Source organism: Miniopterus schreibersii (genome assembly GCF_964146895.1).
Source record: "Miniopterus schreibersii genome assembly, chromosome: 18".
Taxonomy (NCBI): Eukaryota; Metazoa; Chordata; class Mammalia; order Chiroptera; family Miniopteridae; genus Miniopterus; species Miniopterus schreibersii.
The window spans coordinates 26274304-26300972 of NC_138121.1; the positions used below are offsets into that span (position 1 = coordinate 26274304).

Sequence of the window (26669 nt, forward strand, 5' to 3'; positions counted from 1 at the left end):
TAGGATCTGACTCAGCTGCCCTTCCCTGTCCCCCAGGGTCACTCATGACCAGCTGGCCTGCCTCAGGGATGGCTGGAGAGGCCTACAGCACCCTGGCCACATGACAGCCGAGGGTCTGTTGGGTGGGGGCTCCTGGGGGAGAGGTCAGGATGCTGATTGCGCATCTGCCTTCTTGGCTGAATCCATGGTGGTGGGAATCTGCCCTGGTCCCCATTGCCCCTCTACCCTCGCTAGGGCCCTTGGTAGAATGACCTCATGTGCTTTAACGCGGAGGCCCTGCCTCTTCCTCCTTCAGCTTCTGCCCTGAACTGGGCCCTCCAAAACCTGGGGAAAGATTTGTTGAGAATATCAGTATGGGAGCCCAGTCCCTGTGTGGGGGCCAGAGCAGGACTCCTCAACTTCGGTATCACTTGCCCACCAGCGTGAAGTGGTTACAGGACCACGGGTTGGGCTGGGGGCAGAGTCCTTGGTCACAGGATTTACGGCCCCCACAGTTCCCCTTGGGGATATTGTCATGTCCCGGCACAATTGCATTATTTCTCCAGGGCATGGTTGATGGTTGAAACCCACCCACCAGCAGTTTTAGATCTTGAAAAAACACAGCGAAGGGGAGGGGGTGTGTATATCTGTTTTTCAAAGCAGCCGGTTTCCACCTCCCATAGCTGCTGTGCACCAGCATCTCTGTCAGATCAAACAGTTTGGAAATTTTAATGGATTTTAGCGCTTCCTTGAACACAAATGAAGCCCAGGAAACCGAAAACATGGCCCAATTAAAAATGCATCTGAGATGGAGGGGGGATAGTTCTCCTTGAAAATGCTCTCTCTGAGGTCAGGAGCTTTGGCTTATTTGTTTTCTGTCTCATTGGTCTCTAGCCCGGTGACGGCCTCTCCGGACTGAAATCTGGGTCCATCCATGCAGAGCTTCATTCAGATGCCGACTCTCCCCTCCTCTCTCTCACTGTGTTAATTTCTCATGCCAAAGAAGAAAGGAGAAAAAATTGAAAACTGTGTACTGCATACCCCAAAAGTGTGTTTGTGAAATTTTTCAAAATTTTATATTCTAGGTGGTTTTACCAATTTGATTTTTTTCTGATTAACTGTACAATAGATGAGTTGATCTATCGGGAGGGCATGAATCGAAGCTATCACGCTATTTCTTCTATCTCAACCCTACCATTATTATAAGTTTTAAGTTCTCCAAGCTCCTGAACTCAGCGATGCCAAATGGGCCAGCACTGTGTTTTTTACACTTTTTTTTATTGTGTAAAAAATAAACAAAGTGAATTTTCCCGTTGTAACCATTTTAAAGGGTACAGTCTAATGGCATTAAGTACATTCACACTGTTACGCAACCATCACCTCCATCCAGTTCCAGAACTTTCTCACCACCACGAATGGAAACCTGTGTTCATCACCAGCACCGTTTTTAAGATGTTCTAGAGGCAGAGACACTGCTCTTCTTGGCTCCTCAGGGCAGCACATGGCACATCTCGGGGCCCACAGAGGAGGGGTTCTACCGAGGATTCCTGTGTATGGGGTGACATCCCATGACACTGGCAGAGAGAACCAAGGAGAGAGAACTGTCGTAGGAAATCTGTGCTTGATGACAGGAGTGAATATGGAGAGCGAGCGAGAAGGGGAGAAGTGAGGAAAGAGGAGGGTTGGGAACACAGAGGAGAGATGTCTGGAGCCAAACTCATTAAAAAAAATCCTCGGTCTGGTTGGCAGCTGAGAACCATTTTTATATTTGGGTTTTGCTTGAGGCCCTACAAATTAGCGTGGTCTGTTCCAGTTTGAGTTTATAGCTTAGTTCAGTTTGAGGCTGACTCCCTGGTTTCCTGGAGGCTGAACCCTCAGTGGGATCCAGAGGCTCCATCACTGGTTCCATTGAGGTTTGTTGAGCACCTACTAGGTGCAGAGCACTGTTCCAAGTAAGGGAGGTGCAGCTCTGGACAAGACAGACCTGCTTTTGCTCCTTTCGCGTTCAGGACTGTGAAGAAATAAGGGAATTATTATGTAACGTGGTATCACGTGTAGATCCGTGTGACAGATAAAAGAGTGAAGCTGGTGAGGGTTGGAGGGAGTCAGGACCAGGCGCTCTGTGGGATTGACGAATAGGTGCTGTGGTCAGGGGACCTCTGAGCAAAGTCCCGAGTGGAGCCAGGCACAGGCCAGGTGAGGAGTGGTCCCAGCAGAGGGAACAGAAAAACAGTCAGTGCAGAGGCCCTGAGGTAGGCATGAGTTTGAGGATTTGTAAGAAAAGCAGGAGGCTGGCATGGCTGGTGTGGATAAGCAGGGAGGAGGGGGGGGGGAGTTCAAGAGATCAGTAGGGGCTGCAGGACATGGAGTATTTGGAGTTTAAGTGGGAAGGGGATCCACTGGGGGAGTTCTCCAGGGAGATGTGACCTGACTCATATACCATCCCCCCCAATCCCTCCGCAGCTGGGTGGAGAGCAGACTGGAGGGGGCAGGCATGGACATGGAATCAAAGAACACACTGAGCCCGTCAGATTCCATTTATTTCCCTTTCAGTAGCCCATTGATCATTTTGACTACTTCATGAAGAGTCTTGGTTTGGAATTGCTGTCTTTAATGCCTAACACTTGTAGTATGAGTTATCTATTGCTGTATAAGAAAATACCCTAAAATGTTGCAGCTTAAAACAACAAATATTTATTATCACAGTTGTTGGGGGGGGGGGGAGAAATTCAGGAGTAGCTCAGCTGAGTGGTTCTGGCTCTAGGTCTCTGATGATGCTGATATCAGGATTTGACCGGGCTGCTGTCTCATCTGAAATTTCAACTGGGGCTGGAGGAGCAGCTTCCAAGATGCATCCACGCAGCTGTGGGCTAAAGGCCTCAGTTCCTTGCTAGCTGATGGCAGGAGGGCTCAGTTCCTTGCCATGTGGTTCTCTCCAGAGAGCAACTGGCTTCACCCAGAGTGAGTGATCCAAGAGAGAACCAGGCGGAAGCTGCTGGTCTCAGAAGCAACACACCTCCCTTCCTCATGTTCTGTTCATTAGAAGCAAATCACTAAGTTTGACCCACATGTAAGGGCTTTGCCTACAGGGAGGTGTGTCAGAGCATCTGTAGACATATTTTTAAACCACCATACTTGCCTATATCTGTTTAATAGAGAAAAAACAGGCCTTGGGCCCAGAGCCTTGGTCAGGAATAGTATATAGCTAAAATTGAATACCATTGCTTTGTTTTCATGCTATGTATTTTTGGGGTTACCTTCTATTTATGTTGCTTAATACTGATTTTCATTTTAGGGTAGCCATATTAATTTTAAATGTATTTAAACTTAAAAAATGAGTTGATTGAAGGAAAATTATGAAGTAAGAAATACTAAGTAGAATTAAAATGAAGGACAAAGGAAGTGAAAATGCCAGAAAGTAGGGAGGTGGAACGTGACGGCCAAGTCTGGGGCCTGCAGGCTTGAGAGTGGCTGAGACTGTGGACTATGGAGCCAGACTACCTGGGTTCAAATCCTGGCTCAGCCACCTACAGCCATGTGACCATGGGCAAGCACCTAACCTCTCTGGGCCTCAGTTTCCCCATTGACTAAATGAGGGAGCAGCCTGCTGCCTGGTGCTGCTGTGGAGCTCAGGTAGAGCGGAGTCTCCACAGAAGGGCTTGGCACAGGGCCTGGTACGTCTTCAGGGCTTGATGAGTGTCCCCTGCTAGGGACAGCACTGTGCTTTCAGCACCACCACTGTCTGTGGGGCTGCTCCTGATGACCCCAGGGTAGGGTGTGTGAGTGTATGAAGCACGCATGAGGAAATACACCCCTTCCCCTCTGTTCACACTGAGCAATGGTAGCACTTGTTGGTGAAGGAGGGAAGACGCCTTTCTTGGTTCTTTATCAGGTCAGCAAACTGAGGTTACCCATGAAGGAATAAGTAGCTCAAGCAGTGGTTTACTCTCCCCACCTAGCTGCAGGCATGCATCCATCCGCTCATCCAGCCATTCAGGCACCTATCCACTCACCCACCTAGCCTTCCACCCTTCCTTCCACCATTCATGCATACATCCATCCGCCATCCATCCGTCATCATCCACCCAGCCATCTGCCTTTTCTTCATTCTCCGTGTCTGTCCGTCCATTCATATATATGTCCTACCTGATTCCTTCTTTCCATTCATTCATCCATCCATTCATCTCTGGCTTTTGTTTCCCTCTGAGCATCCATCTACCAATCTATCCACCATCCAGCCATCCAGCCATCCATTTAAAAAAAATTTTTTGTTGTTAATCCTCAGCTGAGGATATTTTTTCCATTGATTTTTAGAGAGAGTGGAAGGGAAGGAGGAAGGGGAATGGGGAGAGAGAAAGATAAACATCAATGTGAGAGAGACACATTGATTGGTTGCCTCCTGCATATGCCCTGACTGGGGCCGGGGATCGAACCTGCAAGCCAGGTACATGCCCTTGACCAGGAATCGAACCCACAGCCCTTCAATGCGTGAACCGATGCTCTAACCACTGAGCAACACTGGTCAGGGCCCAGCCATCCATTTTTCCTTCCTTTCATTCATTCATCCATTTGCCCATTCATGTCTGTCTGTGCATCCATTCATTCAACAAGCATTACAGCCCCTGCCACCAGAGAGCTCCAGTCCATTCAGGGAGGACTGTGTATTGTGAAGGAACTGAGAGGAGATGGTTGCTTACCTTGTAATGGTGTAGTGAGTGCCTGCTGCGTTCAGTGAAGGCAAGGGCATGTGGCCCTCTCCTCACGGACCTCACAGTGGGTATGTCCACAGGACAGAATGTGTCAGAAGGGGATGCGATCAGCTCTGCCTTGCAAGGGACGCAATACTTGAAGGGGCTCTTGAGGGATGCACAGGAGTTGGCTGGGTGGGTGAAGAAGAAAGAGTGGTTCAGGTACAGAAATTACATAGGCAGACTTGAGGAATCCTATGTAGTTTATGGGTGTCTGAGACAGTAATGGGGGAAGGATCTTGGAGGTTGGGGCCAGACGGTGGGTGGGGACCACTTGAACAAAACCCCGAGAGTTGGGGAGGTAAGACTAGGTAGAGAGGAAGTGGGAAGGGAAGTTCATTCCAGGGCAGCCAGGACTCTGGATATATCTTGACTCTGCTGCGCCCCTGGAGATATTCATTCATTTACTCACTTATTCATTCAACATTTCCTGAACACTGGCCATATGCTGGCATGGGGCATACAGCAGTAAACAAGACAGGCAAGGTCCTGCCCTCATAGGCTTACAGTATGACTGGGGGCACCAAACATTAAACAGCTAAGTCAATGCCAAGAGAATGTCATACTGAGAGCAGTGAGAAGAGACATGAAGAAAATGTTGCAGGAGAGAGGTGTAGTGGGGAATGCCATCCCAGGGAGGGCCAGGACAGCTCTGCAAGGGGGTGGCAGCTAAGCAGAGGGGCAAAGGGGAGAGTGCAGCTCCCAGAGGAAGAGCACAGCATGTACAAAAGCGCTGAGGTGGGAGGTAGCATGTAATCTGGGCTCTCAGGAGCCCTTTCACCTAGCTCGTGGTGAAGAACACGTGGATTACAGGGGTGATCTTGGGAGTCAGGAATAGGGAGGGCTTTGCAAAAGATTTAGTTTGTGCTTTTCCTATAAGTGCTGAGGAGCCATTGAAGGTTGTTGAGCAGGGGGAGAGTTGTAAACACTGCTTTGGGGCAGCAATATATAGGATGTCCAGGAGGGGGAGGGCAGAGCTTCTAGGGCCACAAGCTTCTGGGAATGCTGAGTCAGTGCAGTTAGCGCCCTGGCTTTAAGGTCAACCAGGCTTGGGTTTGAAATCCCTGCCCTTCTCTGCACCAGCTGTGTGACCTGAGCCTCAGTGTCACCTGTAAAATGGGAATAACAATAGTGCCTACTTCTGGGGTTGACATGGAGATGCTAGGAGGTGCTGGTGTAAAAAGACCCTACCTATAGTGCATGCCTACAGTATGTGCCTAGCGTTGGTCCTAGCTGTTTCCCAGGCCCTGTGCAAACCATGTGAATTATTGGTAGCAGGTACAGACAGGCAGGAGGGCAGATCAGTCATGTTTTGGGAGGGGAAGGGGGTCAGCGGGAACATGTTCTTGAGCCCACAAGACCAGTTAGCAGAAAGGATCTGCTTAGGAGATGGTACAGAGAGATGTGAGCCTTCTTCTGCCTCAGTTTACCCTGCTGCAAAGGATTCTGGGGGGCTCCTGAGCCTGGTGCCTTTGGCCCTCATTGGAGAAAACATACCCGAAAGAGTTACGTGGCCCTCCGCCCAGCAGCCTGTTCTGAGCTGTGCAGTGCCTGGGCATCGGGCACGCCAAACAACTGTTTTTGAGTCACTGTTGCAAGGCTGCCAAGTGGAATTGCTTCCACACACTCAGCTCCAGTGGGAGGGGTGGAGAGACACCGCTTTCTCCACCGAAGGTGAAACAAACTGGCTAGGAGTCAAGGCAGCCTGCAGAGTGGTGGGGGACATCTCTGGACCGGGGGCTGAGGTCCACCCAGGCTGACAGGACGCCCACCTCGTGGGCTGCTAGCCTGGCTCCCGGGTGGCAGGGGCGGCAGAGGGGAGGCGGGTGGGCTGCGTCATGGGGCGCCTCTCTCTGCAGTCATCGGCAGGCTGGAGCCAGCTGCTCTGGCCTTGGCAGGGTGAACACAGAGCAAGTCAGCGCAGCCTCTGCAGTGCCAAGGCTGGGAGCGGGCTCCCAGCTCCTGTTCAGCTCCTGCGGGCCTAGGCCTCTGTGCCTGCCTGGCTTCCCCCAGCCCCAGTCTGGCCCACTCGTACCCCCACGTTCTCTGACTGTGATGGCTAATTAAAGCTAATGTCTGTCGGGTACTTTCTATGTGCCAAGCACTGTGTTAAGTGTTTTTATTTGTACTAAGTTATTTAATACAAAGCTTATCCCTTTTTTATTGAGAAGGGAACAGAGGCACAGGGAGGTTAAGTAACTTGCCTAAGGTCACACAGCCAGCAAGTAGCAGAGCTGGGATTTGAACCCAGGAAGTCTGGCTCTAGAATCCATGCTCTTAACTGCTTCATGAGACTGCCTCCCACAATCAAGAGTGAGAGTGTAAACTGTAACCCCAAGTGTACAAGAGATGACCTTTTCCTTAAATCAAAGCAAATCCAAGTACGAGTCTCAGCCCTTTCCTCATGGTTGCAAACTGGCTGCCACAGCTCTAAGCATCACATTCTTACATGATAGTATCCAAAAGCAGGAAAAGAAGGGGTAGGGGAGGGGCCCTCTTGCTTTTTTCTCTTTAAGGAAAGAGTATTTCCCAGAAGATTTTAGCAAACTTGGGTCTACTTGTCCATGGCGGGTCACATGCCCATCTGTAACTGCAGGGACACTGAGAACTTGAGTCTCTGACCTTCTCAGACTTTATGGGGACAAGCTGTGCCATCAAAAAAAGAAGGGGCTAGGAAAGGCCGGTGGGTAGGCAGCCCAAACTGCCTGCTCCTTCACTGATCTTCAAGCAGCCTTGCACTGTAGGTGGTGCTGTCTTCATTTTATAGACAGGGAAACTGAGGCTCAGTGACAGGGGTCTTGTCTGGCCTCTTTTGATCCTGTGCTGGCATTGAGTGTCTGGGCTGTGTGGCTTTCCTTACTGTTTGTGTTTTAGAACTGCCTCTCTAATTGGAGGGTCAGCCTCTGACTGGCAGGGACAGGGCTTATTTGTCTTTTGAGTGTCCTTGTCTGAATCAGGGATGAGCATCTAGAAGGTTCTAAATCAACTTGTCGTACATAGAAGGGTTTGTGTTACCCACGACCTTTCTATTTGCAAGTGACACTATTCCACCTCCAACTTGCTCTTGCAGAAGGGGGTACTATTGAATGGATGAGGGTGAGGGTGGCTTCAGGAACTCTTGGATCCAGGGCTTCTCTAATGTCTCCATTCTTCTTCCTTTCTCCATCCTCAGCTCTGCTTTCTCCTGCATGGGAGTCATTCTACAAGCGTTCTCACATGCTGTGAAAAATGGCCATTAGCAGTTCTAGGTTGGCATCTAGTGACTACAGAGGAAGGAAAGAGTGATTCCTAGCAGTGTCCCAGGGAAGCCTCTGATTGGCCCAGCCTGGAGTAAGTGCCCACCCCTCTAAAGGGAAAAGGAGTGTGTTGATTGACAGCCCCCCTAGGTAGGGGAGGAACAAATATACTGGTTAGATAAAATGAAAAAGTTTCTTATTATGGAAGAGTGGGTGGAAAGACAGAATGATGGAAAGATGAAGGATGGATGGGTGATGTATAGATGGACAGATGAGTGAGTGGAGTGATGGAAAGATAAAAGAATAGAATGGCCCCGCCAGGCGTGGCTCAGTGGTTGAGTGTCGACCTTGGATCCAGGAGATCAAGTTTCGATTCCCGGTCAGGGCACATGCTCAGGTTTTGGGCTCGATCCCCAGTCGGGGGTGTGCAGGAGGCAGCCGATCAATGACTCTCTCTCATCATTGATGTTTCTGTCTCTCTCTCCCCCTCTCCCTTCCTCGCTCTGAAATCAATGGGGATATATTAAAAAAAAGAAAGAAAGAATAGAATAGTAGTGGGTAGATGGATGGTTGGATAGATGAATGGATGTTTGGATGGATATCTGGATGGATGGTTGTTTGGATGGATGGATGTTTGGATGGATGAATGGATGGATGGGTAGATTAATGGATGGATGATTGAGTGTACAGATGGTTAGACAGACAGATGAATGCTTAGATGAATGAATAGATAGACCCATAGTTGGATGCAAGGTTGGAATACAGGGGTGGCTGGTTACATGTAGCCCCTCTTCCTGCCTTCCTTAGGGGCTCTCTCATGGAGCTACCTGTGTGAGTAGTACACTAGCTAACACTGGGTCTTCCGCTCCAGCAGCTACCTGCCTAGGCCCCAAAGCCCATCTACACCTTCATTTTCACTTCTGTGTTAAGGTAATTTCTGCTCCTTCCTCCTGTGAGCATCTCTTATAAGAGATGTTCTCCCAGCACACAATGATGCCTGGTCATCTTAGAAAACTTAGAAGATATAGAGAAACTTGCAAAAACACATGGAAAGTCATCATGGTGCCAGCCCCCAGGGACCCCGGATTCTGAAGCCTGGGAGATGTTGCTCTGTGGCTCTCCTCTGACAACGGCAAGTGCCTGTGCTTGGCTGCCCCTGTGCCCCTGGTTTAGGGAGTGCCAGGCACATGGGGCCTGGGCCCAGCCAGACTCACTTCCCCACAGTTGAGGGGGTGGGAGACGGAAAGCCACAAGCCTTCTTGGCAGGCAGACCAGAACCAAGGCGCTGGCTTTGGCACATCTCTTAGGAGGTACATGTTGGTTGGCACATGGCCACACCAAACCAAGTGCTTTTACAACTCCTTCCTTGGGAGCTGCCTACTGAACCCGAAAAAACATGCAAACCCCAAAGGGAAGCCCTGGCCACAGGTGCTACCTGGAGACACAGTTAGAAAAGACCAGCCCTCCTATCTGAATGTAAACTGTACTCTTTTGAGCACCAATCTGCTCCCCTTAAGCCTCAAGCTTCACTTGGGAAGACTGGGGGCTCAGACTACCCTGTCAGACACCCTCAGATGGGCAGGTGGGTGGGGTCTCAGGGTGTGGATGGACTCTGAGTATCTGGAGCAAAGAGGTTACTTGTCCTGCTCAGGGTGCAGGAGCAAAACAGACAGATTCAGACTGGGTCTGCTGCCTTGAGGGCCCTGAGAAAACCCGGCTGAGTTCCTGTGTGAGGAGTCACGTGACAGAGAAGGCAGTCCTTTCCCCCCAGCCTCACTTTGTATTCCTTCCATAGCTCCGGGGTGGGGGTAGGGGTGAGGGGAGAGGGTGGGGAGGGTTTTACCAAAACACCAGCCCCCTGCCCTCTGGTAAGATACTGTACTTGACCTTGTGTCCCGAACATGAGCTCCTTTTCACTGAATGTATCCTGGAGGCCTCCCTGACTACTCCAGCTGAAGAAAGCTTCTCTCCACTCTGGTTGCATCTTTAGGGTCTCAACTCTATGTTTTTGTCCTTTCTGATGTGAACAAATGTATGGATGAATGGCTCTAGGACAGCAATTTTCAACTGGTGTGCTGCAAGAATTTTTAAAACATGCAATACCTATTTAGTCAGGGGCACTGAACTCTTTTCCCTTAGGTTGTCAAATTTAAAAAATGACAGGCAACACAATAGACTTATGGTGTAAATGAATCAAAATTATACCTTTTTTTTTCCAGATGGGCAAAAAATACATTTTTTGGTGTGCCACAGAATTTTAGTAATTAGTTTATGTGTGCCATGAGATGGAAAGGTTGAAAATCACTGCTCTCGGATGAAACACAGGACTGGGCCATGGGTCAGAGAGGGCAGTGGGCAGGCAGGGGCTGGGAGACCTGTGCTTTGATCCCAGGGGCCTCTTGGGACTGCTAGCTGGACGGGTCCCCCACCCAGGCCTTGTTCTCATCAGTGAAATGCACAGGGAAGTACAGTCCCAGCCTGTTCACCCCAAGAATCCATGTGGTTACCTCCCTCCCTGCTTGCAAACCAAACCACGTGTATCAGCCAGTCATTAATTTGTTTCCTCGCTTTTTATTAATCATTCTGCCCACCAGCCAGAACCTCAGATGGGGATGAAAACCCCTGGGAGGCACCAGGTTGACAGAACTGGCGCCCCAAGCAAAGAAACAGGAGCTGGAGCCTGTCTGGGGCCCTCAGTGGAGGCTGCAGGGCTGTTCAACCTTTTGGGATATTTAGAACAGCTCCAGGGGCCCTGTTTGTCTCCTCTCATTGGGGTGGGAAATGCTCTGACAGCTGTGTCTGTGCTTGCATGTCTGTGTTCCTGTGTACACGCATGTATGTGAACATGTGCACACACATGGTATGAGTGCAATATGTTGTGTTGTGTATGTTTGTGGTGTGTGAAATCTGTGGTTCACGTGTGGTATGTGCCTGTGTGCTATGTGTGGGTGTGTGGTGAGTCCATGAAGAGTCTGTGTGCATAGTGTGTTTTTGCACGTTTGGTGTGTGCATAGGGGGAGCTTGATGTGCGTCTGGGTGCATGTGGTGCATGTGTGTTTGTGTTTATGCGTGCATGCTATATGTGGTGCATGTGCGGGGGGTGCATGGGCGGGGCAGTAGGAACAGACGGACTGACAGGGAGTTTCTCTGGATGATTAATGGCCTTTGGAAGGAGGCACCACATCCATCAGACACTCCTGGCAGGTTCTGAGCTTGGCACTCCGCCCACCTTCTGGCTGAACCAGCCCAGGTGAGGCTGTGTTTCCAGCCCGGGTGGCCCAGGGCTGGAAGGCTGGGTCCTGGAGGGGACAGAGAGCCCTGTTCAGAGCTGCCTTGTCCCCCATTATACCTATGGTGTAGACCACCCGGGCAGCAGCCCAGAACTCAGCTCTTTAGCCACCTCCCTAACACATACCTTTTAATAAATGCAGAATCCAGGGCCTCCCCACAGGGACTCTAGTCCAGTAGTCCCAGACCAGGGCCCAGGAGTCTGCATTTTAAACAAATGTCACAGGAGTTTGATTCTAGAGGGCTTCAGACTACACTTAGAAGAAACCACCTAGTGCTATAAGGAGCCTTGGCAAAAGTTAGGAAGGTGCCCTCCCTTTTCCCCTCCTGGATTTGCCCCTTGAACATCCATTCTCTCTGCCTCTCATTTGCTGTGTGACCTTAAGCAAGTCACTATACCTCTCTGAGCCACTTCCTCATTGTTTATAGTAATTCTGTCTCTTACTAGCTTTAGGACTTCAGCTTCTTCATCTGTGCAATGGGCTTAATATTAACCCTAGCCTCCTGCTTTGGTTCTTGGATTCTTGGAAGGAGTGAATGAGCTATGTCTTAGGAGTCCCATGAGCACTTAAGTCACCATCACTGCTGTTCTATGCCCTGGAGATGGGATGTGTGGTTAGATGGGGCGGTGTGGCTCAGAGTGGGTGGTCAGGGAGGTGAGCATCACTTTAGATCCTATTAATAGTATCTGTGCTTACTGAGCCTGCTACAACCAGTAGGCTATGTCCTCATCATCCTCAGTTTACAGACAAAAATACCCAAGGCTCAGGGAAGTCACATGACTCACCCAAGGTCACTGAGCACAGGAAGAGCAGGATCCCAAAGCCTTGGCCCTCAGGAGATGGGTGAGGTTGAGGCTGCCAGGCCACTTAATGCTCCCCCCTCCTCCAGCAGCCCTGGGAACCAGGCTGCAGGGAGCATGGGACTGGAGGGTTGGGAGGCGCTAGAGCCACAGCCACTAGCAAATCCAGCCCAGCTGGGGGATTAGACTGCATCTGGCTCGGTTTACACCAGAGAAACAAAGGCGGCTGCCGGCGCCTTTATCTGGGGGCGGGGGGGGGGGCAGGAGGGGGGGTTCTCTTCTGGCCTGTCCAGGACCTGATGGAAGGGAGGAGCAGAATCTGGGCTCTGATCCCCAAACTTGCATCCCTGCTCCTCCACCCCAGGGCGGTGACCTCACATCTCTATATGGAGGACAGGATGTGCCTGGGGTGGGGTGAGGTGGAAGAAGGATAGGTTAGGTGGTGGGGGGTGAGGTCCCTCATGGGGGTGGGGGACAAGGAATCCTGGGAGTCTGGGGCTCCCTGCAGCTAAGCTTCCCAGGCAGCTGGCCCAGCCCACAGTGGGGAATCCCAACCCAGGGGCACTGGGCATGTGGACTGTGTGCCCTTCCCCCTCAAGCCCTGGCCCCAAACTTAGCACTAGGTCTCCCTCTCAATCACTGAAGGGAAACAGCCAATAAAACAGAGAATCAGAGCAAGCCCCACACCCCCACCCCACCCCATCCCACCCCTCCTCCATCTGCAGGGGGGGTGGGGGGGTTTTGGGCTACCCTCCTTGCAGAGAGGTGTTGGGGGGTATGGAGTGAGTGTTTCTGGCTCCCACTTCGCCCCCAAGGGTGTTCTGATCTCTTCCCCCTAGAACACTGGGGGGTGGGGAAGTGTGTCGGTCCCTCCCCCAGGCCGCCCCGGGAAGCGCAAGGAGGGTGCCGGGCAGGCGGAGGCGGCGGTGAGCGCGCGGCTCGCCGGAGCCAGGAGCTGACCTTATTAGCCAGGGGCAGCTGTTCACGGTGCACATCTGGCAGCGGGCTGCGGCCGTGCCCCTCCCCCCGCCCGGCCTGCGTTACCTTCCAGGAATGCTGGCAGCGCCTCCCGCATCTGGAGCGTGTTTCTGGGGGCAGCCGGCGCCCCCTCCGGCGCCTGTCCCGGGCTAGGGGGGCGCCCCACCCGGATTTCCTGGCTCCTCCCTCCTCTGGCTGCCGGCGGCGCCTCCCGGGCAGGCCTGCGGTTGGGCCACTGGACAGAAAGGGCAGCGGGACTTGGCTTTCTCCCCGTGGAGCTGGGGGACCTCAGGGACCAGCTGTGAGGCCCCCATGGTAGACAGGGGGAAACTGAGGCCTGGAGGAGCCCACCGCCTTGGCCAAGGCCTTTTGGCTTCCTGTGGTTATGCGGCCCAGCAGCAGATGCTTTCAGTGTTAAAACCACAAAGCCTGAGTCATTCCGCACCCTGTGGCATCATCCTGCTGGGTCTTCACCTCTGGCGGGCTGGGCTAGAAGCTGAGGGCCTGGGCGGCCTGGGGTACACAGTCAGGAATGAAAAGGCAACACCACGTGGCTTGTGCCATGGGCAGTCCAGGCTGTGTAAGGCATTGGAGTCTGACTGGTTCCCAGCCCAGCTTCACCACTTCCAAGCTGTGTGACCTGGTTTTGTGACTTAACCTTGCTGTGCCTCAGTTTCGTTTGCAAAATAGGCTGCCCAGAGTGCCTACTTCAAGGAGTGTGGCACTGTGGGTGACACCAGACCAGGGACTGGGCCCGAGAACAGGGAGGGACGGGGTTCGATCTGCTTGGGGTGGAAGTGGGGGCTTCCCTGAGAGGACAAGGAGGGCTGATTGAGCATGAGTCAGATGTAGAAGAGAGGGAAGGATGTTTTGGAGGGAGAGTACAGCAGGCATGTGGGCCTGGGGTTGATGGAGCTTGGATCTGCAGTAGAGATGGGAGGGTCATCGCAAATGCTTGCTTTTGGGTGCCAACAGCCAGCTTCTCTTGGACTTTGTAGCTGGGCCATGGGGAGCCCTTGAAGGTCCATGAGCAAGAGAGTGGCTTGTGGACCCCTAGGCAGCAGTTGCCTCTCCTGCTTTGAGTGGAGCATCCCAGAGACTGTGAGGGACAACAACTGCCGCCTATAAGGCCTTAAAATTGTGACCTTCCTGCTCCCACCAGGCCGCCCTGTGACCTCTGTCCTACTGTCTCTGTCACCCCTTTCTCAAGCCCCAGACCTTCCTCCTGCAAGATGTCCTGTGAATCACATAGACCCCGGGGTACGTGTGTCACCTCAGCCTCACTCTAGAGGTCTTCAGTTCAAAGCTTGTATCCCATGGAGGGGATGAGGCAGGCTTCCTGAAAGAAGAGTGAAAGTGGACTACGGGCAGAGGAGACGGACGGTATGGCTGGTGGAGGGGACGGCACGGGCAGAGACTAAAAGGAAGGTGTGAGCATGAGCATGGCACACACTTTGGGCGGCCTGTCCAGATGACTGGAGGGCTGGGTGGGGCTGGAATCCAGAGAGGGGAGTTCAGACTAGGAGCTGACAGCTTCAAGTGCATACTTGGGGATTTGCCTCATCCTAAAGGTATTGGGGAGCCACTGAAAGTGAGTGAAAGCTCCATGGGGCAAGACATGGGTCTGCTGCTCCAACCCCAATGCCTGAGTGGGGCCTTTGGATGTTCTAGGAGCTCCCTAATCATGAATTGAATGAATGAATAAGGGTGCTATGGGAGGAAGGCCAAGGGCAGGGCCAGTGCAGAAGAGTGGACAGTAGGGAGCTGAGGCCTGGGGTCCTGGCTTGGGCCACGCAGCCCAACTGTGCTTTAAGATCCAAGACAGGGGCAGTGTTGGCCATGGGTGCAGGAGGACCCCCGGGTGGTGGCATTCTGCCAAGAACACTTTCTCTGCCCAGGTTCCCTGCCAGGTCTAGCCATAAGAGCCTGGGGACCTGACCCTGGCCTGGCGCCATAGGGCACCCGGGGGGGCCACCTTCCAGCCCAGCCACCCACCAGCCTGCCCTGACCTCCACCAGACACTGCGTCTGGCCTGCCAGCATCTGCTGCCTGCTTCCTCCCTCCCCCAGTGCATGTTTGTTTTTCTTCCAGAACCATCACCTCCCACAGAGGCAGTCATCCAAGAGAGGTGGTGTTCTGGAGACATCCCTCTGCCCTCTGCAGCCCCATCATGCCTCACAGCACTGGAGGGGATGGCGTGGGAGGCTGGGGCCCCGGCGGGCAGGCGGCATCCTCAGGCGGCCAAGATTTCGTCAGCCGTTGGCTCCTTGTTCTGCTGGTGGAATCCAGAGCAGGCGTGAGAGCAGCCCTCGCCTCAGCGTCCTGGGAAGGGGCTCTGGACGGCTTTCTGCTTGTCTTGGCCCCTTTCCCTGCTCCCTTTCTGCCCCCTTGGAAGAGTCAGGCAGGATTGGGTTAGAGCCCCAGCAGGGGAGGGCTCCAGGCCCCAGCATAAGGGCTCTCCCTGGGGCCCCAGGACCCTGGGCCTCATTGGGACTGCCCTCACTTCAGGCCTGGTCAGGACAGAGCTATTTGTAGGGTGCTGACGCTATTCCTCTGTCCCCTCCCTCACCTTGGCTGTCCCCTTCCCTTCCCATTTCCTCCTTTCATTTAGCCAGTTCATCCAGTGGACACCTAATGAACACCTACTGTGTGCTGGCTGTTGACAAACCCTGCAGGGCCCCACTCTGGGTAAGGTAGTGACCTTTGTGTCAACATGGAGGGAAGCCATTGGAGAAGGGCAAGGAGGATGCCATGACCAGAGCTGAGCTGTAATAGATCACCTTGACTAGTGTGGAGAAAGGAGTTGAAGTGGCTCCTCCCAGGGGACAGATGTGTATTGAGCAGGGCAAGGGGTTCAATTGGCCGTTGAACCCTGACTACAGCTCTCTAGGGAGCCCATGACCAATGTTCAGGAGAGGGAGCTGAGGCCAAGAGAGGTGGGAGGGCAAAGCCAAGGGGGCTTCTTCTTGGTTACTCTGTACCCCTCCCAACAGGATTGGGGAGATCACCTAGGGTCTGCGATTTTTGCCACTTTTTGTGGTTCGACAGAACTCTGTCTCTACCATCCCCCCCCCCCCCCCCAAGTTTTGGATTGTGAAATCCTGCACTGGAATCTGAGGATCCTAGATCCCAGACTGAAGGGCCTTCAGGCTGGCAGGGGGTAGGGTGCAGAATCTGTTCCATGAGATCCTGGGACAGGCAAACCAGCCCATCTGGACTGTGATGACACCTGTCAGTTGAGAAGAGACACCGGGAGCCCTGGAAGGATGGAAATGTTTTATATCTTGATGTGCTAGTTACATTGAGCACTTAAGTGTTTGTAAAAGTCTGTGGCCTAGTGGGAAAAACTTTTCTGAGGGCCTAGAAAAAGGAGCTCTGTGGCACCACCAGTGGGCTGGGTGGCTTTATGCGAGTCACTGAACCTCTCTGAGCCTCAGCTTCCTCATCTGTAAAGTGGGGACACTGGTGTTGCTTTCAAAGGGTTCTTGTAAAGATGAAATAAGTTAATACAAGTGCAGTGCTTAGCTGTTGTTGCTGTTCTGATCAACCGTGTATGCACCACGGGGTTTTCTGTGCTGCCCCACAGTAGCTGGCCCTGCTGGTGCCTTCCCCGACAGGAATTTCACACCCTTCCTGTGGGTGCCAAGCTGGATCCTTCCTCCAACCCACAGAAGACAGATGTGTTGTTCTGACCCTACTTTTGACTATCTTGGCTCACTTTTGAAAAATGCCTTATTAATAAAAAGCTGCCCTAAGATCCTGAGTTCCAGCCTGGCACAGGTAAGGAAGCAGGTTCCCTCTTCATAAGCCTTCCTCCCCTCTTTGGAGACAGACAAACCTGGGTTTGAACCTGGCTCTGACACTTTCTGATTGTGTACCTTGGGCTCATTGCCTCCCTTCTCTGAGCCTCAGTCTTTGCATCAGTAAAACAGGGCTGGTGATTTCTATTCTAAAGGGTTGTGTGAGGATTCAGCATGAGAGCCCCAGCCCAGCACCTGACAATTAGCAAATGCCCACTTGGGTTGTGTTCCCTTGTGCTGCCTCCCAGGCACTCCCTGTTGGTGCTGGGGCTAAACTGTGCACAACTCTTCCCAACTCCACCTTGAGTGATGTCTCATTGGTGGCTCAAAATCAGTTGTGGTAGGAGTATTTACACCATGGTAATTGGCAGATGCTATGAATCAGTTGTTTTGTTTTTGTTTTGTTTTTCAGAAAGCTGGTTGTGAAACGTTTGCCACACATCCCTGGGGAGGGGTTGTCAATGAGTCTCAAAGAGCTGTGTCTTTGACCCACCATGCCCAGTGCCCTGATTTAGGAATACGTCACACAGCTAGTAAAATCCAGGCTCCTTTGCCTTAAGTACTCAGCCCTGCAAAGACAGTCAACAAGGCTTCCTGGAGGTGGTGGAGCTCCCAGCCAGGCTTCAAGGGGCGCTCTCCCTCACCTCTGTCTCCCACCGTTTTTCTAGGACTAAGGGTGGGCCAGACACCCCTTAGTACATCGTCCCCAAACTTCCCCTGGACTGGAGCTGAACAGGCAGCCTGCCCATCCTTTGTGGTAGCTGCCAGGGAAGGAGTCAGCCCTTGGAAGGCAGCTAATCTCTCTTAGTTTCTGTCTGTACCCCCCTGTCAGCCAGGTCCTCTTCACTCCCCACCACCCCCAGTACCGCCCCCACCCTGGCCACTTGTTCTGCCACTGTCCAGTGTTCCTGTGCCCGCCTTGCAGCCCGCATTCTCAGATTCGTGGGTCTAAGTGTCCAAGTGACTTTCTGGCACCGAGGAAGAACTCAGTGCTTTCCTCTTCACATGCCCTAATATCCTCTACCCCCTTCCTGGAGCCCCTCCTCCCCTGTCATCTCTCCAGGACTCGCAGCCTTCAGTGGTTCCCCCTGCTGGCTGCAGCTCCACACACAGGCATTCGCCTGTCCCATTGCTGGGGCAAGGAGGGGGATCCCATAGGTACATTCAGAAGGAACCAGGCGGGGCTGCTGTGTGGGGCTGGGCATTCAGGTCTTCCACAGAGGTGCCCTGCGCACATAGGACGTGCCGGCACCAGTGGCCCTGGGTCTGGGAGGATTCAAGGTTTGGGATTGGAATGGGGCCTGAGGGTGAGCACTGAGCTGCCCCCAGACCCCCAGGGTGAGCACATAGACTCTGGAGAACTCAGTCCTGGTTTGGATGTCCAGCTCTGCCACTGAGTGAAGCACCTTGGGCCATTAAAGAACCTTCTGGGGCCACAGTTTCTTCCTGAAAGACGGAGACAAAAGATCATTGTGAGGAATTCTCCAACATCACTTTTTGTTCGGTGCATTCACACTCACATACTTTTACCAGTATTCATTTCATAACTTTATTGAATTAGGTCCTCTTTTTCTTAAGAAAAAGGAAGCTTCACATCACAGCTGTGGTCCGTGGCATTGGCCAATAGTGACCGTGCACCCGCCCTGTTTTTATTGTTGTCGTCATTGGAGACGGAGCTTCCTAACTAAAACCTCCCCTGGTTTTTGCCCCTTTTGGTTGGATTTATTGAGATAAAGTTACATGCCTTAATCTTGATTTTAAAGCAGTTACGTTAAAATTTTAAAATATTTAACTCTTGAAATAGCCCTCAGCATTCCCTCCAACTGCCAGTTAATTTAGTGCTTTTTATACTTGTAAGTACCAGGAGGGATACAGATTAGGGGCCTTTCTATTAAAGGGGCCTTTAATCTGTATCCCCCTCTGGCTGGAGGGAGGAGGTGGGGGTGGGGGCGCTGCCTTGGGGTCAGCCTGGGCCAGTCTGGCTGTTCTGGGAGATGGACCCTAGGTGGCGCTCAAATTCCAACTGTGCAGTTTCGCATCCATTCCTCCCTAGAGAGATACTGTGTGTGTGTACACACTGTGTGCACACGTGTACAGGGGCCATCTGTGTATAAATGTGTGTGAATGTATTGGGGGATGTAAGTGTGGGGTGTCTGTGTGTGTCTTTGTATATGTAAATGTGGGGGTGTTTGTATGTGAGTTGTGGGAAACTGTGTCCTGGGTATTTTGTTAGTAGTGGATGGGGGGGGGGGGTGTTTCTGCGTGTCTGTGTGTGGGTATGTGTCTGTGCGTGTGAGTGTGTATCTGTTTGTGGGTATGAGCTTCAGGGAACCTCGAACCCCACACTCTCCACCAGTACTCCACCCCTCGCTGGTAGCATGGTTGACATGGGGTGCTCTGGACCCCTGCAGGACGTCCCAGCTGCAGGGACCCTGCACCTCACTCCACCCTGCCTCGCTCACCCTCAGGAGATGTGATTAACAGATGTACAGGGCCAGGCCGTGATTTATGTTCCTGTCACCTAATTATTCCCAGGCCTAGAGGAGGAGAAATCAAATGCTTTACAGGCCCAGGAGCCTGAAATCCTGGCAGGGGCTCCAGGGCGCCAGGCTTCCCACCCCCACCCTCAGAGGCCCCAGGTCTCCGAGGCCCCGGAGAGGGGGAGGCCGCAGCCAAGGGTACTGGATGAAAGGGAGCGGTGCTCTCTGGGAAGCAGACCTGGGTGGGGGACCTCTGTCACTTCCTATGAGTGCTGAGGGGTGGGGGCTGGGTGTGGGAGTAAAGGGGCCATGGGGTCAGCCCCTTCTTTGAGGATTTATGGCTGGTGCATCCCCCACACTTACCCCAAGGCAGCTTTGTAGAGGGCCCAGATTGGGTCACCCTCTACTTAGGTTCCTATGGTGGCTTCCCCAGTGCTCTTAGAAGGAATTTCCAAATCCTTAACTCAGGGCTCACGGGGTGTCTGAGCTCATCTTGTGGGCCCCCTCCCCCACATGCCCCCAAGCATCCTTGGCTTCTTCCCACTTCTCAGACACGCCTGTTGGTTCCCACCTCGGCTTTTGCACTTTCCGTTTCCTCTGCCTAGAATGCTGTTCCCTGTCTTCTCAGGGTCACTGCTCTTCCTTGAAGCTGTCACCAAGGCCTTCCTTGACCATGTGTTCTTGTGCACTCACTCTGACCCCAGGTATCCTCTGCTCCATGTAGGCAGGTCGGTGTCACTTGTGCATGCTGTCCCCAGTGCCTGGAAACGTACCTGGTGGGGAGGGAGAGCTTAGTAGATATTTGTGATTTGGGTGCATGGACAGACAGACTGACCATAGATGTGAGCCAGCAGCAGTGTTGAGAGGCCTCAGATCAGGGCAGACAGGACCTCAGAGCTCAGGGGCACTGGACCCCTGGGGATGGGAGCAGGTGGCTGTGAAGACCCCCAGTTCTGGGAGAGGCGCCCTGCAGGGGATGGTATGCGCTCATCGGGCGATTCCAGGTCTTGGTGACTGCACAGGGCCTTCTCTGTCCTTCCTCTTCTGGCGAGCCTGACTCCAGCCCTCATGGAGGTGGGTGGGTGGGGGCTGCATCTTGTCCCTAAGCCTCCAATGGAAGACTTGCTGCCCTCAATGGGCAGTGCACCAGTGCTCAGGAACATGGCCCTGACCTAGAGTCACTGGCGTTGACTGCCAGTGTTGGACTCCCCAGCTGGGTGGCCTCAGGGAGGCTGGCCACTCAGCCTCTCTGTCCCCCTTATCTCTACATGGGGCCCATCGTTGCTGTCCCAGGGGCTGTTTCAGGGACTCAAAGAGGGGATGTAGGGAGGGGCTGGGTGCATGGCCAGCCTGCCAGGGGGCTGGGCTGTAATTGCTGTTGGAAAGGTTTCACCCCTCTTTCTCTTCTACAGTATCAGGCACCCACTGTGTGCCTGGCAGCCGAGCTACACATGCACCTAAAGGCCTTTCTGCAGAAAGACCTGGGGCTCTGCACAGTGGTGGCTCTTATCTCCCTGCTTTTGTGTGGAGCTAAGGCCTGCTGGGGGCAGCCCTGGCCTTAAGAGGACTTTCTTTGGGCCTGCTTGGTGTCCTCCAGCCCTGCCCACCTGCTATAGGCTGAGGGCACCGTGAGGTGAGCCCAGCTGCAGGGGCAGGTAGACAGGGACAGGGACAGGCAGGGCATCAGCAGGGGACCCTGAGGGCAGGCGGGCCTGGGGCTCCTCAGGGAGCTCACAGCTGCCTTCTACCTGGCTTACCTCCTCTCCTTTGGCTCCCTTTCCCTTCTTCTGTCTTCACTTCTTTTTCCCCTCTTACCTCTTTTCCTCTCTCTCCCTCCCTGTCTCCTTCTCTCCCTCTCTGCCTCCCTGTCTCCTCTCTCTCTCTCCCCTCTCCTCTCTCTCTCTCTTCCCAGCAGCTGTTACCTAATAGGCTGTTAATGATGATACAGTAAGTGGAAGGCACAGTCCTGGGGGAGCCGCCATGATCTGTGTAATTGGTCTCGAAGGAGACAGAAGTATCTAATATTTACACACCAGCATTAGTCTTTTGGGAACCTTATCTTGGCTGGAGCTGAGGAGGGGGAGACGACTCTGGCTGGCGCCATCTCCCCTCCACCGGCACCCACTCAGAAAGTCTTTGGTCAACGGGAACTTCTCCCTTTGAGTGGGGTGCCAGGGCTGGGAGGCTCAATGCTGGGGGTGGTTCAATTGGATTAGTTTGGGTGGGTGCTGGGCACTCTGCACCCCCTCCAGAGACGATTACATAGTGAGAGTCCCCGAACACTGAAGAACTCAGGGTGGGGTGGCAGAGAAACACACAGATAGGAGGCAGCTCCCAGGGGTATTTGAGTCTCTGGATCCAGCCATGCCTGAAGTCCTTCTGCACCAGACTCTTCACATACCAAGTCAACAAAGTCCATCTTTTGCTCAGCCGAGTTGAGGCACAACTGAGGAATCCCGTCTTACCCATGCATGAAAGATATTTAAGCAACAGCAGTGTTTGTTCAGATTTCATCGTTCCCAGTAGCCCAATATACCCAATCAAGAGAAATAGAGTGGCTCCAGAGGGGGATGCTGGGCTAGAGCCCACCCCAACCAGGCCCTGTCTTTAGGTCCCGTGGGGCAGGGAGAACCAAGGCTGCAGACCCTCCCCTGGCCTCACAGAAGGAGGCATGGGGTGCAGTGAGGGGTGGCTATGGGGACCATCGCAGTTTCTGCTGATGGAGTGCTTGCTGTGCCCAGCCTGGGATCTAGTGTTTTATGGGCCTCGTGTAGATAACACCCCCATGGAGCACCATGTTAGCCCAGTTCAGAGACTGGGAAACTGAGAGGCAGACTGGGTGCAAACCAGGCCTCCCAGTTTCGGAGCAGGGACTATAAGGGTTCTGCCGGCACCCAGCTAGGGAGAACTCGCACAGTGGAAGTCACTCAGTGGAAATGACAGCTCTTTAGAGCAGTGCCCTGGGCTTTCTGCCAGGGCATGGGACAGGCGGGAGTCCAGGCCGGCTCTGGAGCTGGGGGCTGATCTGGGGTCCCACTGCCAAGCTGTCCACCCAGCGGGATGCTGTGGGTTTTCCATGTGGCTGTCCCTGAGTTGTTTCTTTGACAGTAAACCGGTACCAGTAAGTTATGTTTTCCTGAGTTCTGTGAGCCCTTCTAGCAAATTTTTGAACCCGAGGAGGGGGTTGTGGGAAGCCCTGATTTATAGCCAGTTGGTCAGGAGTACGGAGGCCCAGGACATACAATTGGCATCTAAAGTGGGGGCAGTTTCCTGAGACTGAATCCTTGACCCGTGGACTCTGTGCCAACTCTGGTAATAGTGTCAGAACTGAACCTAACTGTAGGCCACCTGGCCGTGCCAGTGTCCAGAGAGTTGGAGATTTGGTTGTTGGTGTGGAAAAGCTACGCAGCTGGTGTCAGAAGTGTCCTGTGGATAGAAGTGGATTGTAGTCGGGCAGGTGTTACTCTGCTGGCCTATGGACCTGGCTCTGTGTGGGGCCTGCTTCTCACAGCACTGGGCCCAAGAAGCAAGTGGGGGGAGGGCAGGCAGATGGCCCCTCACGGCCCAGACCTGACACCCTCTCTGAAGATAGCCAGTGTTGCGGGAGTATAGCTGCCAGTGATGTAGGGGTGAGAGCAGTGTAACTGGGTGGCCCTCCGTGCCTCATTTTTCTCATCTGTACAATAGGGAAGGCACCGTTTCCTGCTCTCCGGCTGTGGTAGGGTTCTCAGGGGTGGTATAAGATTTGTGGGACAGTACCCGCCAGGCACACACTGCCTCCTCCCACATGTGGTGTTTATTAATAAACTGGTCATGGCCTCGGGCAGCTTCTCACCAGTCCTCTCCCAGTTTTGTTCACCATCCTGAGGCCAGGCTGAGCCCTTGGCTGTGCCCTCAAGAGATACACCCCCCTTCCTGCCCACTCAAGAGAGAGAAGATGGGTGGCCTTTCTTTCAGAAGGGGCTTAGACCTTTTTCCTCGGATCCCTGTCCACACTGGCATAGTGGCCATCCATATACCACATGGTCCCTGGCAGAAGTCCCTGGGGAGCCGCTGCCCAGCACCAGACATGTGCTCTCACAAGGCCTGGTGCCTACAGAACCCACTGACAGTTTACAGACAGAGCAGCCTCAGGGGTGTCTGTTCTCCATCACCCCTGTATCAGCTGGCTATCTCCAGGACGTCTGGTGAGCTGTGCTGGTGGGGACAGGGTGGTCGCCCCTCAACCGCTGTGGGCCCCTGCTGCCTCCTAGGGAGCCCAGGCAGGGCCTCCCTTCCCTGAGCCTCCAAAAATCCCCTTGCCATGGAAGCGGGGTGCCTGCAAGCACCTCATTCCTCTGGTCATAAAATAATATGTGCTCATTCCTTTTAATTTTTATAATTTCAGAAACTCCCCAATGTGTGAAAAATGGCATTTTGCAAGCGCTATTTTAAGTGCTGTTTTTTTCTAACAATTTTATAACAACTCACTAAAGTGTAGAGTTCAGTGGATTTTAGAATAGTCACAGAGTTGCAGCCATCACCACTATCTAATTCTAGAACACTTCATCACCCCAAAAAGAAACCCCTTACCCTTAGCAGCAACTCCCCATTCCTTGCTGGCCAGCCCCTGGCAACCACTGATCTACTTTCTGTCTCTGTGGATTTGCCTGTTCTGGACACTTCATATCAGTGGAATCATATATGTGTCCTTTCGTATCTAACTTCTTTCACTTAGAAGAATGTTTTCAGGGTTCATCCATGCTGTAGCAGGCATCAGTGCTTCGTTCCTTTCTACAGCTGGGTAATGTTCCATGGATGGATATGCCACATTTGGTTAATCTGTTCACCATCGATGGGCATTTGGGCTGTATGCAGGCGAGGCTGTCATGAATAGTGCTGCTTTGAACTCACGTATGTTGGTTTTGCATGGACATAAGTTTGCATTTCTCTGGGGTGCACACCATGGAGTGGACTTGCGGGGCTACAGTGACCCCAGGTTTCAGTGCACTTCTGCAACAGAACCTCTTCCAGCTCTCAAGGTCCCGCTTCTATGTTACTCTGTCTGATCCTCTCAGGACACTTCAGAGGCATGTAGCCTGTCCCCAAGGGGAAGGACTTGGGTCATGTTTGCCACTGTGTCCCAGTCCTGAGCAAGTGGTGGCACAGAGTAGGTGCTCAGTAAACAGTGGGAGCCTGACTGAGCCCTGTGACCTGGTCCTTAGGCCAGCCGTGTTGGCCCTCTGCATGGGGGGAGATCAGCTTCCCTATGGTGCCTTGCTCAGGACCTGGCACCTGTCAGCTGGCTCAGGTAGAGGCAGACACTGCCTTTCTCCCTGTTGCACTGGGCTCAGCAGGTGACCTGGCCCAAGGTCATCAGTCCCAGGTCTGTCTGACTGAGAAGCCAGACAGGGCTCAAGAAAAGGATCAGTGTGACCCTGTAGGAGGCCTGGGGCCTGCCTGTCATAATTCCCACTGGGCCTTGCTGGGCCATCTGAGCCTGCCTGCTTATGGGTGGGGCCCCAGCTTCCCAGGGTGCAGATGAGGCTCTTTCTAAACCCAGAAGGCCTTTTTTCTTTCCTGTATAATTCTAGGTCCAGAGACCGAGTAATATAGCGACTGCCCAGAAGCCTGGCACGTGGCTGTCTCCTCAGCCCCACACTTTACTCTCTGCATCTGCATTCGGGCCTCGCTGTCACACTGCTGATCCTCTGGGTAACTACCTGCCCCTCACATGCCCAAACTCTGAGATGTTTTGTGCTCCCCCCCAGCACCTCCCTAGCCAGCCCGGCCAGGCATGGGGCAAAGCTAGCCTGGCTGGGGGCATCACCTCATCTGTGATGTGGACAGTCACATGCCTGGCACAGAGGAGCTCAGTGCTTGTTTGTTAGATGGGAACAGAGCAATCAGGTGGAGCTTCCTGCCCCTTCTGGCATCAGAGAGAACTTTTATCCAGCGTTTGTTCTATACCAGCGTGAAACTGATATGTTAATTGCACTAAATGAAAATAACAGCCATGCTGGGCTTCCCTGGACTGTATCTTCCCACTGAGCCACACCCTCCTGCTGGGCCACACCCCGTGGGTAGGACCATATTCTCCTGCTCTGAGGTTGGGGGTCATTTTTATTTTATGGAGGGGGATCCAAAAGGCCAGAGAGGCTGGTGTGGTGCCGGGTGGGCTGGAAGCTTCTATGCATGGGCTCCCCTCTGGAGCATTGGGTGGTGCCCGCAGGGGAAAATGCCTGTGTTGCTCTGGCAGATCGCCCGGGGAGCTCAGGCCTGGAAAATACCCAGGTGGTGGAGACAACAAAACTGGATTGGCTCTGAGCCCCATGTGTCAAGGCTGATTTCAGGCAGACAGTTCACTATTCTGAACCTTGGCGCCCTCATCCATAAGAGTGGGCCTAGGTCACCCATCCCAGGTTTTTGGTGAAGCTTGCTAAACTCACGTTGAACACTTCCGTGTGCCTAGGGCTGGTCCCAGCCCTGGAGCTATATGTAGTGGGGTTAGCTAGTACTCCCCCAAATGCATGCCTTGGGATATGACCTTACTAGGAAGGAGGGTCTTTGCAGAGGTAATTAGTTACAATGAGATTATACTGGATTAGGGTGGCCCTAAATCCAATGATAAATACCCTTAGAAGAAGAGGGGAATTTGGACACAGACAGAATGGCGTGTGAAGACAGGGACACAAGCCAAGCCAGAGATTGCTGTCCGCCACTGGAAGCAGGAGGAGGCAGGAAGGATCCTCCCCTACAGCCTTTGTGGGGAGCACAGCCCTGCCAGCACCTTGACTCCATGCTAATGGCCTCTGCAACTGTATTCTCTCACAAATGTGAGAGAATACATTTCTGTTGTTTTTAAGCCCCAGCTTGTGGTAATTTATTATATGCCCTGGACAAGTAATACAGTCTATTAACTCATTTAATTCTCATGTCCTATAGCTAGGAACTGTTACTAGGTGCATTTTAGAGATGAGGAGACTGAGGCACTGAGATAGAGTCCCTTAGCCACACAGATGTGGCAGAGGCAGGGAGAAGGCCAAGTGAAGACGGAGGCAGAGATTGGAGTTACGCTCCAGTCTCTGCCAGGGATTCTGATTCCTGAGCCCAGAGTTAACGCCACCACCGGGGGTTCAGTGACTATCCCTGGTACTTAGTAGATGCTCAGTAAACATCTGTTGCCTGGAAAACCACTGCATGGAGTAGCCTCCGCCTGGCTCCTGAGGGGAATTTGGCAGCATTAGGAGGCTAGGCCTGTTATCAGACACTCAGTATTTCCTCCTGCATAGTACGAAGCTCCAGATTTTTCCTCCCCTCTCCCTATTACTTAGGCCTCCTGTGCCCTTGTGCCTACTGTAGAAATCAGCTCTAGACAG

At 53.0% G+C, this 26669-nt stretch overlaps 1 protein-coding gene and 1 long non-coding RNA gene across 4 annotated transcripts in view; one reads left to right on the forward strand and one right to left on the reverse strand.

Moving 5' to 3' along the window:
• GSE1 (Gse1 coiled-coil protein) overlaps positions 1-26669 on the forward strand; it is a 401187-nt gene that overhangs the window by 41304 nt on the left and 333214 nt on the right. The gene's annotated exons all lie outside the window — the stretch shown is intronic.
• LOC308547368 lies at positions 694-13224 on the reverse strand. Its single transcript, XR_013997505.1, has 3 exons — positions 13098-13224; positions 4677-4858; positions 694-1990 (listed from the first exon to the last, which is right to left on the reverse strand). It is a non-coding gene; the product is annotated as an uncharacterized lncRNA (long non-coding RNA).